Raw genomic sequence first — 15042 nt, forward strand, 5'->3', positions numbered from 1 at the left:
CTCCCCCCTGTTCTGCACCCTCCTTATACAGTTAACTTGTATCGCTTGAATTATTTTTCCAATTATGGGCGTGAGTGGTTCCTCATGTCTAAGCTTTGCTTAAGGCCTCACAAAGCCTAGAGCCACCTCTAATTATATGATTTTGGTAAGTCTAAAGGAAAAAATCTACAGAAAATTGTATAGTGTGTATCCAGCTTTAGGCAAAACTTAGCCGTGGGGCCCCACTCACTCCCATAATGGGAAAAATATTTCAAGCGATAAAAATGAATTGCTATGGCCTTCCCAGATTGGCCTTCCAAGATTTAACAAGGGGGCCAGCGTCAATTATGATGAACGCCCCCACCTCTCTGTAATTTTATTTATTTTTGATACTTTTTCTTGGTGAAAAGAGTAGGGGTACAATGTACCCCATACTCATTTACATAGGGGAGGGCTGGGATCTGGGGGCCACCTTGTTTAAGGGGGCTTGCAGATTCCGATAATCCCCCTGCCCGCAGACCCCCAAAACCACCGGAAAGACTGGGCAGGGCAGTATTCCAACATGATAACGACCCCAAACACACCTCCAAAACGACCACTGCCTTGCTAAAGAAGCTGAGGTAAAGGTGATGAACTGACCAAGCATGTCCCCAGACCTAAAGCCTATTGAGCATCTGTGGGGCATCCTCAAATGGATGGTGGAGGAGTGCAAGGTCTCTAACATCTACCAGCTCCGTGATGTCCTCATGGAGGAGTGGAAGAGGACTCCAGTGTCAACCTGTGAAGCTCTGGTGAACTCCATGCCCAAGAGGGTTAAGGCAGTGCTGGAAAAAAAAAAGGAGGGCCACACAAAATATTGACACTTTGGGCCCAATTTGGACATTTTCACTTAGGGGTATACTCACTTTTGTTGCTAGCGGTTTAGACATTAATGGCTGTGTGTTGAGTTATTTTGGGGGGATAGCAAATTTACACTGTTATACAAGCTGTACACTCACTACTATACATTGTAGCAAAGTGTCATTTCTTCAGTGTTGTCACATGAAAAGATAGAATAAAATATTTACAAAAATGTGAGGGGTGTACTTACTTTTGTGAGATACTGTGTGAGTATATATATATATATATATATATATATATATATATATATATATGTCGGTGAGGTTGTGCTGGTTTGTGTTTCCCTGCAAATAAAAATAATAAAATAAATAAAAACCAGCTCATCCCTTAATGAAAGCACTTCACAGTACACACATAAACACTGGTTAGGCACATATGTAACCTTGTGATCACCCTAGATATTTAACCTCTTCCCAGCCAACATTAGTACAGTGACAGTGTATATTTTCAGCACTGATTACTGTATTAGTGTCACTGGTTCTCGCAAAGTGTCAAACGTGTCAGTTAGTGTCAGACTGTCCGCCATACTATCACAGTCCCACTATAAATTGCTGATCGCTGCCATTACTAGTATAAAAAAAAAATATAAAAATTCCAGTATCTACAGGTACAGTGCCTTGAAAAAGTATTCACACCCCTTGAAATTTTCCAAATTTTGTCATGTTACAACCAAAAACGTAAACGTATTTTATTGAGATATTAAGTGATGGACCAATACAAAGTGGCACATAATTGTGAAGTGGAAGGAAAATTATAAATAGTTTTCAACATTTTTTACAAATAAATATGTGAATAGTGTGGCGTGCATTTGTATTCAAACTCCACAAATCAATACTTTGTAGAACCACCTTTTGCTGCAATTACAGCTGCAAGTCTTTTTGGATATGTCTCTACCAGCTTTGCACATCTACAGCATGAAATTGTTGCCCATTCTTCTTTGCAAAATAGCTCAAGCTTCATGATGCTGTTTGTTCACTAAGGTTCTCTAACAAACCTCTGAGGGCTCCACTAGATTTTAGTTAGGGGTATCAGAGTAAAGGGGCTGAATACAAATGCATGCCACAGTTTTCAGATATTTATTTGTAAAAACTATTTATCAATTTCCTTCCACTTCACAATTATGTGTCACTTAGTGTTGGTCTATCACATAAAATCCCAGTAAAACACATTTACGTTTTTGGCTGTAACATGACAAAATGTGGAAATTTCAAGAGGTATGAATACTTTTTCAAGGCACTATACCTGTAGATACTGGAATTTTTCAATATTTAGTTTTATACTAGTAATGGCAGTGATCAGCGACTTATAGTGGGACTGCGATAGTGTGGCGGGCAGTCTGACACTAACTAACACTTTGCAGGAACCAGTGACACTAATACAGCGATCTGTGCTAAAAATATACACTATCACTGTACTAATGATGGCTGGGAAGGGGTTAAACATCTAGCGTGATCACAGGGTTAAATGTGTGCCTAACCCGTGTTCATGTGTGTTCTGTGAAGTTGTTTCACTAAGGGATGAGCTGGTTTTTATCCCCTGCTTTGCAAGGAAACAAAAAACAGCACATACTCACTGACAGGACAGAGCTCTGTCCTGTCTTTCTGCTCGCCAATGAGAGGGTGCCACTTTGTGTTGGTCTATCATATAAAATCCCAATAAAAGACATTTACGTTTTTGTTTGTAACATGACAAAATGTGAAAAATTTCAAGGGGTATGAATACTTTTGCAAGGCACTGTATACCATAGTTTGTAGATGCTATAAGTTCTGCGCAAACCAATCACTATACGCTTATTGGGATTTTTTTTAACAAAATATGTAGCAGAATACATATTGGCCTACATTTTTTGAAGGTATTTGAATTTAGTTTATTTTGTTGGATATGTTTTTATTAGCAAAAAGTAAATACATTTTGTTTTTTCTAGCACAAAAAAAAAACCCCAGTGGTGATCAAATACCACCAAAGGAAAGCTCTACCTGTGGAAAAAAAAGGTATAAATTTTATTTGTGTACAGCGCTGCATAACCTTGCAAATTGTCAGTTAAAGTAACGCAGTGCCGTAAAGCAAAAAATGTCCTGGTCATGAATGGGCGGGGGGGGTTATATCTTCTGGGGGTCAAGTGGGTATAGTGACTGCTTGCTTTTTGTTTTTTAAACTAACCCTTTGCAGCTTGATGAATTAATGTCAGTGCCTAATGAATGCAATCCTACAGAATATGAAAACAGGAAATGCTGTCAAATGATTGGCTAGCTCCAGTTCTCTTGGACTACATACATGGTAGGAATCTGAGACAGAACACTTTGTTTAGTGAGTTAAATCTGACTTAATTCCTTTAAAACTACAGAGGTGGCTCAAGGCCTTGAGTGACATTCACGGGTTAGCACTAAAGCTATGCTGTATGATTGTACAGGAGCCTAGACAGTGTCTATATATAGTAAATAAACAACTGTAACTTTGTAAAAACTCACAAGCACTTTAGCCTAAAACAGGATCAGAAGGAGTTTGCAAGTCTGATGATTAGTCCATAAACAAGACATGTAGTTACAGTCATCTCAGCTGCACCATAGGCCCGCTTGACTTGAAAAAAGCAGAAGTTGATGCAGCATTCAGTCTCCTTTCAATAGGAAATTCTGTCTATCCTATTTCCTGCAACACAGTTTGTGTGGCATAAAGGCCAGAGGATTAGATTGCACTGCAATCCAGCATTACCAGTGATCTGAGCACTCCACCTATAGGAAAAGAATGAAACGCACTTCACAAACACTCATGGGATTCTCCTTCTGCATTACTTTGCTTTAAATTGAACTGCAGGTTACACTGCTTTGATCAATCTTTCAGCAATGCCTTGGATACTTTGAGTCGCAGACCCAGAACAAGTATGCAGATCAGGACTTTCCTTGGGCTTGTGACGAACGCGGGTGTCAGATCCCTGCCCTCCTCGCTAACTCGCGACAAAGGACCGGCCAACCTCACACCACGCTGTCACTTACGTAACAATGCCACTCTCAGCTGCGCCCAGCACAAAGATTTTCCAGCTTGCAGGACCACAATCTAGGTGCGAGCAGCCTGAGAGTGGTTGTCACTGGGCTAATTACACAATTAACCCTTTAACTGCCACCACCCCCGTTTAAAAGACCGAGCCGGGGGAGACTCGTAATTTAGCAATACCAATTATAATTTTAGAATAAGCGTCTGCCACACACACTGTCACCACAGACAGGTCTGCTCAGAGTCTTACTCTACAACAGTAGCGCCCTTCAAGAGGCAGGTTCGTTTATAGCTTGCATTAAGAGCTTTAGAGACAAGGTTAACACTTTTCAACATAAGGGTTTATTATGAAAAGGTCAAAGTTGATGCAAATAAAATATTTACAGAAAAAAGATGTTTCAAAAGATAAGGACAATATACAGCCACAAAGCAATAAGGTAGAATTGGGAAGAAAGAATACTTGCAATTAATGTCCAAGGGTTGATCAGAGTTCGATCGATGAGCTAGGTAATTGGTTCTCGACTTGGCAGATGTTTCTTCTTGGATGGTAAAAGGAGAACTGCCCATTGTCTTGGCATCTCCTCTTTTCTGTCAAATCAAAGGGGGTGTTGACAGCGACCAGTAACCAATCATCTGATCAGCTGGTTTTAGGGGTTGGTTGCTGGGAGGTGTCTACACTCATGACCACGTCCCAGGTGACTTTGTAATACATACTCATATATCTGCATCTGTAGTGTTTACAGACTCCAAATATCCATATTCTTATTCAACTTGAGATTTCCTTCAAAACAAGTCTAAACATGCTATGTCTATAACGTATAGCCTGCTTTGGAGGAATAAGTGGTCCCAGGGGTTTCCCATATGACCTGACATAGGGCATAGTTGCCAACATTGTAAAAAAAAAATGTGGGACACTTTTGTGGCTGTAGGCGGAGCTGTCCAATAATTAGGGGGCGGGGCATTCACCAGCAGGCGTGGCCTATCAAAAATAGAGAAGTGCGGCGCGCTTCGCGCGCCGCGCCGAAAGATGGGCGTGGTTTACGCGAAATTGTGGGCGTGGCTTAAATGGGCGTGGCTCTAGAGGGTGTGGTTAGAGTCTGAAATGAATGAGGGATGGAGAGGGGGGAGAGGGGGAGAGGGGGAGAGGGGGAGAGGGAGGGAAATGACGGGACAGCAGCCCCAGATCCTACACAATAAAAATATGTGTATTCTAGAAAGTTTAACAATCAGCAGATAAAGATACTCCAAACACCTGGTGTTAATGCTTCAATCATCCCGGCACCATGGTTGTTATGGTGTCAGGATGATTGAAGCGCATTATTTCTATTATTACATTGTAATATAAAATGAAATCATTCAACTCACCATAATGCAGAATCAGTGGAATCCCTGAGCGTGTCACCTGCCACATCGCCTGCCACCAGCCGTCCGTCCTTGCTTCAGATGTCCGAGCAGAGTCCGTCCTTGCATCAGGTGCCCCCAGCGGAGCCCCCCTCACACCAGGAGTCCCCGGCGGAGCCCCCCTCACATCATAAGTCCCCGGCGGAGCCCCCCTCACATCAAGAGTCCCCGGCGGAGCCCCCCTCACATCAGGAGTCCCCAGCGGAGCCCCCCTCACATCAGGTGTCCCCGGCGGAGCCCCCCCTCACACCAGGAGTCCCCGGCGGAGCCCCCCTCACACCAGGAGTCCCCGGCGGAGCCCCCCTCACATCAGAAGTCCCCAGTGGAGCCCCCCTCACATCAGTAGTCCCCGGCGGAGCCCCCCCTCACACCAGGAGTCCCCGGCGGAGCCCCCCCTCACACCAGGAGTCCCCGGCGGAGCCCCCCCTCACACCAGGAGTCCCCGGCGGAGCTCCCCCTCACATCAGGAGTCCCCGGCGGAGCTCCCCCTCACATCAGGTGTCCCCAGTGCCCCCCCCACTCACATCAGGTGTCCCCAGTGCCCCCCCCACTCACATCAGGTGTCCCCCCCTCACATCAGGAGTCCCCGGCGGAGCCCCCCCTCACATCAGGAGTCCCCGGCGGAGCCCCCCCTCACATCAGGTGTCCCCAGTGCCCCCCCCACTCACATCAGGTGTCCCCAGTGCCCCCCCCTCACATCAGGTGTCCCCAGTGCCCCCCCCCACTCACATCAGGTGTCCCCAGTGCCCCCCCTCACATCAGGTGTCCCCCCCTCACATCAGGTGTCCCCAGTGCCCCCCCCTCACATCAGGTGTCCCCCCCTCACATCAGGTGTCCCCCACTCACATCAGGTGTCCCCCACTCACATCAGGTGTCCCCCCCTCACATCAGGTGTCCCCAATGCCCCCCCCTCACATCAGGTGTCCCCCCCTCACATCAGGTGTCCCCAGTGCCCCCCCCACTCACATCAGGTGTCCCCCCCTCACATCAGGTGTCCCCCCCTCACATCAGGTGTCCCCAGTGCCCCCCCTCACATCAGGTGTCCCCCCCTCACATCAGGTGTCCCCAGTGCCCCCCCCCACTCACATCAGGTGTCCCCCCCTCACATCAGGTGTCCCCCACTCACATCAGGTGTCCCCCCCTCATAACAGGTGTCCCCCCCTCACATCAGGTGTCCCCCACTCACATCAGGTGTCCCCAGTGCCCCCCCCTCACATCAGGTGTCCCCCACTCACATCAGGTGTCCCCAGTGCCCCCCCCCTCACATCAGGTGTCCCCCACTCACATCAGGTGTCCCCCCCTCACATCAGGTGTCCCCAGTGCCCCCCCCACTCACATCAGGTGTCCCCAGTGCCCCCCCCCCTCACATCAGGTGTCCCCCCCTCACATCAGGTGTCCCCCCCTCACATCAGGTGTCCCCAGTGCCCCCCCCACTCACATCAGGTGTCCCCAGTGCCCCCCCCTCACATCAGGTGTCCCCCCCTCACATCAGGTGTCCCCAGTGCCCCCCCCCTCACATCAGGTGTCCCCAGTGCCCCCCCTCACATCAGGTGTCCCCCCCTCACATCAGGTGTCCCCAGTGCCCCCCCCCTCACATCAGGTGTCCCCAGTGCCCCCCCTCACATCAGGTGTCCCCCCCTCACATCAGGTGTCCCCAGTGCCCCCCCCCTCACATCAGGTGTCCCCAGTGCCCCCCCCCACTCACATCAGGTGTCCCCAGTGCCCCCCCCCCCTCACATCAGGTGTCCCCAGTGCCCCCCCCCTCACATCAGGTGTCCCCCCCTCACATCAGGTGTCCCCAGTGCCCCCCCCTCACATCAGGTGTCCCCAGTGTCCCCAGTGCCCCCCCCCCTCACATCAGGTGTCCCCCCTCACATCAGGTGTCCCCAGTGCCCCCCCCCCTCACATCAGGTGTCCCCCCCTCACATCAGGTGTCCCCAATGCCCCCCCCACTCACATCAGGTGTCCCCAGTGCCCCCCCCACTCACATCAGGTGTCCCCTGTGCCCCCCCACTCACATCGTGTCCCACAGCGGTGCGCGCGCTCACCCCCCACCTAGAACCCCCGCCCCTTTCCATATCAGACTGGCAGCGGGGCGGGGGGTAGGCGGGGCGGGGCGGGCCGAGGCGGGGCGAGGCGGAGCGGAGCGGGCCGAGGCGGAGCGGGGCAGGGGGTGGGCGGCGACGCAGAAGCTTCGTCTAGCCCCCCCCCAGCCGTCTTCCTGAACTCCAACAAAATGGCGGCCGGCGGAGACAATGTCTCCGCCGGCCGCCGACCTCTAGCGGCGGCGGCGGCGGCGGCGGCGGCGGCGGTTTCAAAAACCGGAACCGAATTTTTCGGGACATTTCCCGGGATGCCACAAATCCGGGAATGAAGTCCAAGTCCCGGGAATGTCCCGGGAAATTCGGGACAGTTGGCAGCTATGATAGGGGTGTCTGGACTTGAAACGTTCCATATTATCTGAGGAAGCTAAATATGTCCAGATTATGTCTGTGCTATTACTAAGTCAGAAGTTATGAAACATGCTGAAATTTCATACTTATTCTAGTGAGGTGTATTCAGAAGACTTTACGACCTAGACCTGTTATGTCTCTGAATGGGGAAGGTGACAGTTTTACGACAGGCCTGAACACTGCCCTTACAACAAATGTTTTTCTACTGACCTAACCTTTCTGTTTTCTCTGTTGAGATAACCTTTTCTGTTGAACTTAAAAAGCTTTGAATTCCTAAGGTGGGGAAGACGGAGTTCAGAGTTCTCTGTGAGGTTACATGGTTAGCAAAACTGTCATGGCTACTTCCACACAAGATGGCAGCTAGCTACAGCTTGTCATGTCCCGTACTTGATAACGTTACACCTCCCCCCTTAGGTGGTTGCATGGGAGGGAACTACAATTTCCCTCCTGACGCAACCGACTCCTGCGGGCTCGGCTTGTCGTGACAGCCCATCAGCATTGCCATGGGCGCTGCCTTTCTTATGCTGGATGGTGAAATCGTATTGCTGAAGAATTAGGCTCCACCGAAGTAGTTTGCCATTCTCCCCAGCAACACGATTTAGCCAGCTCAAGGGATTGTGATCCGTGATCACAGTGAAGTGCCGTCCATAAAGGTACGTTTGTAACTTCTGGAGAGCCCACACGATCGCAAGACACTCCTTTTCGATCGTGGCATATGCTACTTCCCTGGGAAGCAGCTTCCTGCTCAGGTAGAGGATGGGATGCTCCTCTCCGGCCTCGTCCACCTGGCTCAGGACTGCACCCAATCCAAAGGCAGAGGCATCCGTCTGCACAAGGAAACGGCGGGTGAAGTCTGGAGCCTGCAGCACAGGTGCGCTGGCCAGCGCCTCCTTCAAGGCCTGAAATGCCTGCTCACATTCTGGTGTCCAAGACACCACCTTGGGCAGTTTCTTTTTGGTTAGGTCAGTCAGAGGTTTGGCCAGGCTACTATAGTTACATACAAATTTCCTATAGTAGCCAGCGGTCCCCAAGAAAGACATAACCTGCTTTTTGGTTTGAGGGGTAGGCCAGGCCAGGATGGCCTCAACCTTCCCTGTCTCGGGTTTCAGGGTACCTCCTCCTACCTGGTGTCCCAAGTACTGCACATCAGTCATGCCAATCTGACACTTACTGGGTTTGACAGTCAGATTGGCGGCTGTCAGTTGGTCTAGGACCTGTGACAGGTGCACCAGGTGTTCTTCCCAGGTAGGGCTGAACACGGCGATGTCATCCAAGTAGGCTACGGCAAAGGTTTCCAGCCCCTCCAGTAAGTCATTCATGACTCTCTGGAAGGTAGCTGGGGCATTCTTCATCCCAAACGGCATGACGGTAAACTCGAACAATCCGAATGGGGTGATGAAGGCCGACTTTTCCCGAGCCTCAGGGGCCAGAGGAATTTGCCAGTACCCCCTGCTCAGATCCATGATTGTTATATAACGGGCGGCCGCCAGCCTATCTAACAACTCATCAATCCGGGGCATAGGGTAGGCATCTGCAGTAGTGATGGCATTCAGCTTCCGGTAGTCCACACAGAACCTGGTCGTCTGGTCCTTTTTGGGAACCAAGACTACTGGGGACGCCCAGGCACTGTGGGACTTCTGAATCACCCCCAGCTGCAGCATTTCCTCCACCTCCCTTTTCATGTCGGCCAGCACCTCCAGGGAGACGCGATAGGCCGACTGTTTAATGGGGGGATGTGCCCCGGTGTCCACCTGGTGGACAGCGAGGTGTGTCCTCCCAGGTTTTCCCGTAAACCTTCTACCATGTACTGCCAGCACTCGCTTCAGTCCAGGTACCTGGGTGGGGGTAAGATTGGAGTTTATCAGGAGTTCTGAGTCTACCTCCCTGGTGTCTGCTAGCAGGTCCAGAAGTGGATCAGCCTCCTCGGGCTCTGGCCTGCTGCAGACCGGCATGACATAGGCCGTGCGCTCATGATGGGCTTTGATCATGTTAACATGAATGGCCTTCTGCCGTCTACGCCCTTCTCCCAACCTGACCAAGTAGGTGACATCATTCAGACGCTGGGTGATGGTGTACGGGCCTTCCCATGCTGCTTGGAGTTTGTTCTGCCGCAGGGGAAGCAGAACATACACCTTCTGACCAATGTCATAGGTCCGCTCCCTAGCATTACGGTCATACCACTCTTTCTGCCTGGTCTGGGCCTGGGTCATGTTCTCCCGCACCATTTCCACCAGCGTCTCCATTTTATCTCTGAATTTTAGGACATAATCCACAACCGAGACCTTTGAGTCGGCAATCTTGCCCTCCCAGTTCTCACGGATTAGGTCCAGGGGTCCTCTTACCCTCCGTCCGTATAAAAGTTCAAATGGCGAAAAGCCTGTGGACTCCTGAGGCACCTCTCTGTAAGCAAACAGCAGATGAGGCAGATATCGTTCCCAGTCCTTACCCTGGGAGTGCACAAAGGTGCACAACATTTGTTTCAAGGTTCCATTGAAACGCTCGCACAAACCGTTCGTTTGTGGGTGATAAGGACTGGCCATGATATGCGTCATCTCTATTTTCCGACAGAGAGCTTGCATCAAGTCGGACACAAACTGAGGGCCTTGATCGCTAATGAGCTCAGCCGGGAATCCCACTCTTGTGAAGATTCCCAGCAGAGCATCAGCGACCTTGTCTGCCCGGACGCAGGAGAGAGCCACCGCCTCTGGATAACGCGTGGCATAGTCGACAACTGTAAGGATAAAACGTTTGCCTGAACTGCTAGGGATGGCCAAAGGCCCAATGATATCCACTGCCACCCTCTTAAAAGGTTCGTCAATCACAGGCAAAGGTTTTAGCGGAGCCCTGTGTACATCCCCTGCCTTGCCAACTCGCTGGCAGGTAACACAAGACCGACAGTAGTCAGCTATGTCAGCGAGCATTGTAGGCCAATAAAAGTTATGTATCAACCGCCCTCGGGTCTTAGTGATCCCCAAGTGCCCTGCGAGGGGAATTTCATGAGCCACTTTTAGCAGCTGTCCCCTAAATTGACTGGATACAACCAGCTGCCTGCTACCTAGGTCAGCCTCATTCCCCTCTGCAGGCATATTTTCTCTGTACAGTTTACCTTTGTCCCAATAGACCTTTTGTTTGTCATTCTCTGCAGGGGGGCGATCAGCTAGACTCCTGAGCTGTGCTAGTGTTTGGTCTGTCTGCAGTGCTGTTTCAAAGGCGGAACAACAGGTCCCAGCCAGTAGTCCTGTGGCAAACATGGACAGCTGCTGAGGCTCAACAGAGGTGGAGTCCACTGGGTCAGAACAGGGAGAGGGCCCAGAGACCTCCTCCTGCTGTTCTGCGACCAGGGCCTGCACCTCGGCTGCCTTTGCAGCACTGCGAGTGACCACCAGTACTGGCAATGCATTTTTTATCATCATTATCATCATCATCATTATCATCATCATCATTATCCTCATCATCATTATCATCACATTTAACCTTTATCAGTTCAGCATCATTGGAACATACATCAGTTACCTTCACTGGCAAGGGGGCCTCCTCTCCTGTCTCTGAAGAAGGAGGACCTTGCACTTCCACTCCACCCTCCCCCTCCCTCTGTCCATCTACAGGTTGCCCAGATATTACCCCAACATCGGTAAACAGTACCTTGGGAGGTCCAGAGAGATCCGTGGGAGCATCTGGGGTGCTTTTAGCAGGGGCATAGTATGAAACAAGGGTACCTAAATCAGAACCCAACAACACCGCAGTGGGGATCTCCTCCGAGACACCCACCTCTCTCATCCCACTCCCGGCACCCCAATCAATAAAAACATAGGCACGGGGTACACAGGAACGGGTCCCCCCAACTCCGGTGAGGGTAAGGAACTTCTCTGGGATGATGTCTGTTTCTTCTATAACCTCTGGTCTGACCAATGTGACTTCGGCTCCGGTGTCACGAAAGCCTGTTACAGTCCGGTGGCCTACGATGACTGGCTGCAAGTTGGCATTGGTTCCGGGAGGTTTCCCACTGACGAGCAGCACAGCGGAAGGTTTGCTAGCCGGATGGCCAGGTGATATCGTCTTCTTCTGCTCAGGGCACTGCGCCCTGAGATGTCCGGCTCCCCCACAGTTGTAGCATTTGCATTTGTCCGTTAGGAAGGCCTTGGCTCCAGGAGTTGCAGGTTCCGGCTGCTGAGGAACTTGTTTGGTAGGCAGAGGAGGGGTTGCCGTGTGCGATTTCCCTCCTTTCCAGCCATTCAGAGGAGCCTTGCGATGGTCAGATACCCGAGAGTGGATATAGGTATCTGCCAGTTCTGCTGCTGCTTTGGCAGAGGCTGGCTTTCGCTCCAGCACAAACTGTCTGACGTCTGTAGGACAGATGTGCAAAAGTTGATCTGCAATCATAAGATCTTCCAGGGATTCAAAAGAATCGGCTTCCAAGCCTTTAGTCCACTGCCGGAATGTGGTGCGTAAGCGACCTACCACATCCATGTATGAGTCCCCAGGCCCCTTTTGCAAGGACCTAAAACGCTTCCGGTACACTTCCGGGGTTAGCTGAAACTTTTGGATGATTGCAGCTTTTAGGGCCGCATAATCGTCGCACTGTTCTTCTGACAGTTCGACATAAGCATCCAGGGCCTTGCCTCATAGCCCTGGTGTCAGGTACCGGGCCCATTGTGCTGGGGGCAGATGGTACTGACGGCAAGTTTTTTCAAACGACAGTAGATACACGTCAATGTCACTGTCCTTTTCCATAACTGGAAATTTGGCTGCTGGGATCACTGGCAGAGAGGCATCCCTGTGCTCTAGGGATCCGAGGTTCTGAGCCTGTCGCTGCTGCTGGAGCCTAGCCATCTCCAATTCGTGCCGACGATCAGCCTCCCTCTCAGCCTGGCGTTCTGCCGCCTCTCGCTCAGCCCTGCGCTCTTCTCGCTCAGCCTGGCGTTCCAGAAACTGCAGGTACACCACAGGATCCGTCTCCCTGAGGTTTTGTAGAGTTTCTTGCATTTGAAGAGAGTCTATGATGGTTTCAGGCAATCTGATGCTGGCCTGCTCTTGTGGTGGCTTGGAGGTAACAATCCGTGGTATTCCAGTGTCAGTCTCTGCTTGCCCATCTGGTGAGGCCGCCTCTGAACCACTGGGCTCTGGAGTAGCGGAAACCCTTTCTGGTCCAGTTTCCCCCAGGTTCTGGTGTGCACGGATATCAAACTCCTGTAAGGCATGTATCAAGCCTTCACGATTTTTGCCACCGACATCAATTCCTCTTTCTGCGCACTCAACAGTCAGTTCATTCTTGCTCATCTTTTTATATGCTGATAACCCAGACATTTTGCAAGCAGAAGAGATAGAACAGAAAGAAGAGATAGGAAGAAGGTGTAGGAAGGAGCTGTTGCTGTATGTCTCTCTTGAAAAAATAGAAATAAAAAAAAATATGCACCAGCTTGTCTCTAAGGACTGTTTCCACAAAGGTTACAATCCTTCAGTGCAGAGCTAATTCCTAACAATGCACTGAATGCTCTTAATGCGAAACTATCCCACCACGCTGCCAACCAATATGTGACGAACGCGGGTGTCAGATCCCTGCCCTCCTCGCTAACTCGCGACAAAGGACCGGCCAACCTCACACCACGCTGTCACTTACGTAACAATGCCACTCTCAGCTGCGCCCAGCACAAAGATTTTCCAGCTTGCAGGACCACAATCTAGGTGCGAGCAGCCTGAGAGTGGTTGTCACTGGGCTAATTACACAATTAACCCTTTAACTGCCACCACCCCCGTTTAAAAGACCGAGCCGGGGGAGACTCGTAATTTAGCAATACCAATTATAATTTTAGAATAAGCGTCTGCCACACACACTGTCACCACAGACAGGTCTGCTCAGAGTCTTACTCTACAACAGTAGCGCCCTTCAAGAGGCAGGTTCGTTTATAGCTTGCATTAAGAGCTTTAGAGACAAGGTTAACACTTTTCAACATAAGGGTTTATTATGAAAAGGTCAAAGTTGATGCAAATAAAATATTTACAGAAAAAAGATGTTTCAAAAGATAAGGACAATATACAGCCACAAAGCAATAAGGTAGAATTGGGAAGAAAGAATACTTGCAATTAATGTCCAAGGGTTGATCAGAGTTCGATCGATGAGCTAGGTAATTGGTTCTCGACTTGGCAGATGTTTCTTCTTGGATGGTAAAAGGAGAACTGCCCATTGTCTTGGCATCTCCTCTTTTCTGTCAAATCAAAGGGGGTGTTGACAGCGACCAGTAACCAATCATCTGATCAGCTGGTTTTAGGGGTTGGTTGCTGGGAGGTGTCTACACTCATGACCACGTCCCAGGTGACTTTGTAATACATACTCATATATCTGCATCTGTAGTGTTTACAGACTCCAAATATCCATATTCTTATTCAACTTGAGATTTCCTTCAAAACAAGTCTAAACATGCTATGTCTATAACGTATAGCCTGCTTTGGAGGAATAAGTGGTCCCAGGGGTTTCCCATATGACCTGACATAGGGGTGTCTGGACTTGAAACGTTCCATATTATCTGAGGAAGCTAAATATGTCCAGATTATGTCTGTGCTATTACTAAGTCAGAAGTTATGAAACATGCTGAAATTTCATACTTATTCTAGTGAGGTGTATTCAGAAGACTTTACGACCTAGACCTGTTATGTCTCTGAATGGGGAGGGTGACAGTTTTACGACAGGCCTGAACACTGCCCTTACAACAAATGTTTTTCTACTGACCTAACCTTTCTGTTTTCTCTGTTGAGATAACCTTTTCTGTTGAACTTAAAAAGCTTTGAATTCCTAAGGTGGGGAAGACGGAGTTCAGAGTTCTCTGTGAGGTTACATGGTTAGCAAAACTGTCATGGCTACTTCCACACAAGATGGCAGCTAGCTACAGCTTGTCATGTCCCGTACTTGATATCGTTACAGGGCTCACCATACACATTACAATCAGACTGTACAATGCTTTGTACATTCAAAACTATTTAATATGAGGCTCCATCTGATACATATCCAATCATGCAGGCGTCTGCACTACAAAGAACCAAAAAGAGAGATCTGAAGGAGATTGTATGGTCAGATTGTAAAGGGGGCGCGGAGAGCTTTAGATTTTCCTGATCTGCATACCTTTGAAAGTACTGAAGCCAAGTCAGCATAACAGTCAGGCAAGCAGTACTTTCAGAAGGAGGTCTGCAGTGGCAGCTGCTATATTTTTTTTCATAATATGTTTTAAAGGAGAAGTTTGGCTTTTTTTTTTTTTTTTGTAGAAATCAAACTTATCTATTACGCTTCTAAAATTGAACACTGAGCGATCAAACACTACTAATCACTCGG

General features: G+C 49.4%; 1 protein-coding gene across 5 annotated transcripts in view; it reads right to left on the reverse strand.

The window, feature by feature from the left end:
- Positions 1 to 15042, reverse strand: part of RGN (regucalcin) — a 51180-nt gene that overhangs the window by 23649 nt on the left and 12489 nt on the right. The window contains exons 1-2 of one of the 5 annotated variants that reach the window (XM_073614598.1): positions 3348 to 3545; positions 1070 to 1163 (exon numbers count right to left, since the gene is read on the reverse strand). The exons of 1 other annotated variant lie outside the window; for it this stretch is intronic. The gene's annotated coding sequence lies outside the window, so the exon portion shown is untranslated. Of the gene's footprint in view, positions 1 to 1069; positions 1164 to 3347; positions 3546 to 4331; positions 4467 to 15042 lie in introns of those variants that run through there. 3 more of the 5 variants (XM_073614599.1, XM_073614601.1, XM_073614596.1) reach the window with 3 other exon arrangements.

The sequence above is a fragment of the Aquarana catesbeiana genome, linkage group LG02 (genome assembly GCF_042186555.1).
Source record: "Aquarana catesbeiana isolate 2022-GZ linkage group LG02, ASM4218655v1, whole genome shotgun sequence".
In the NCBI taxonomy this organism is placed as follows: domain Eukaryota; kingdom Metazoa; phylum Chordata; class Amphibia; order Anura; family Ranidae; genus Aquarana; species Aquarana catesbeiana.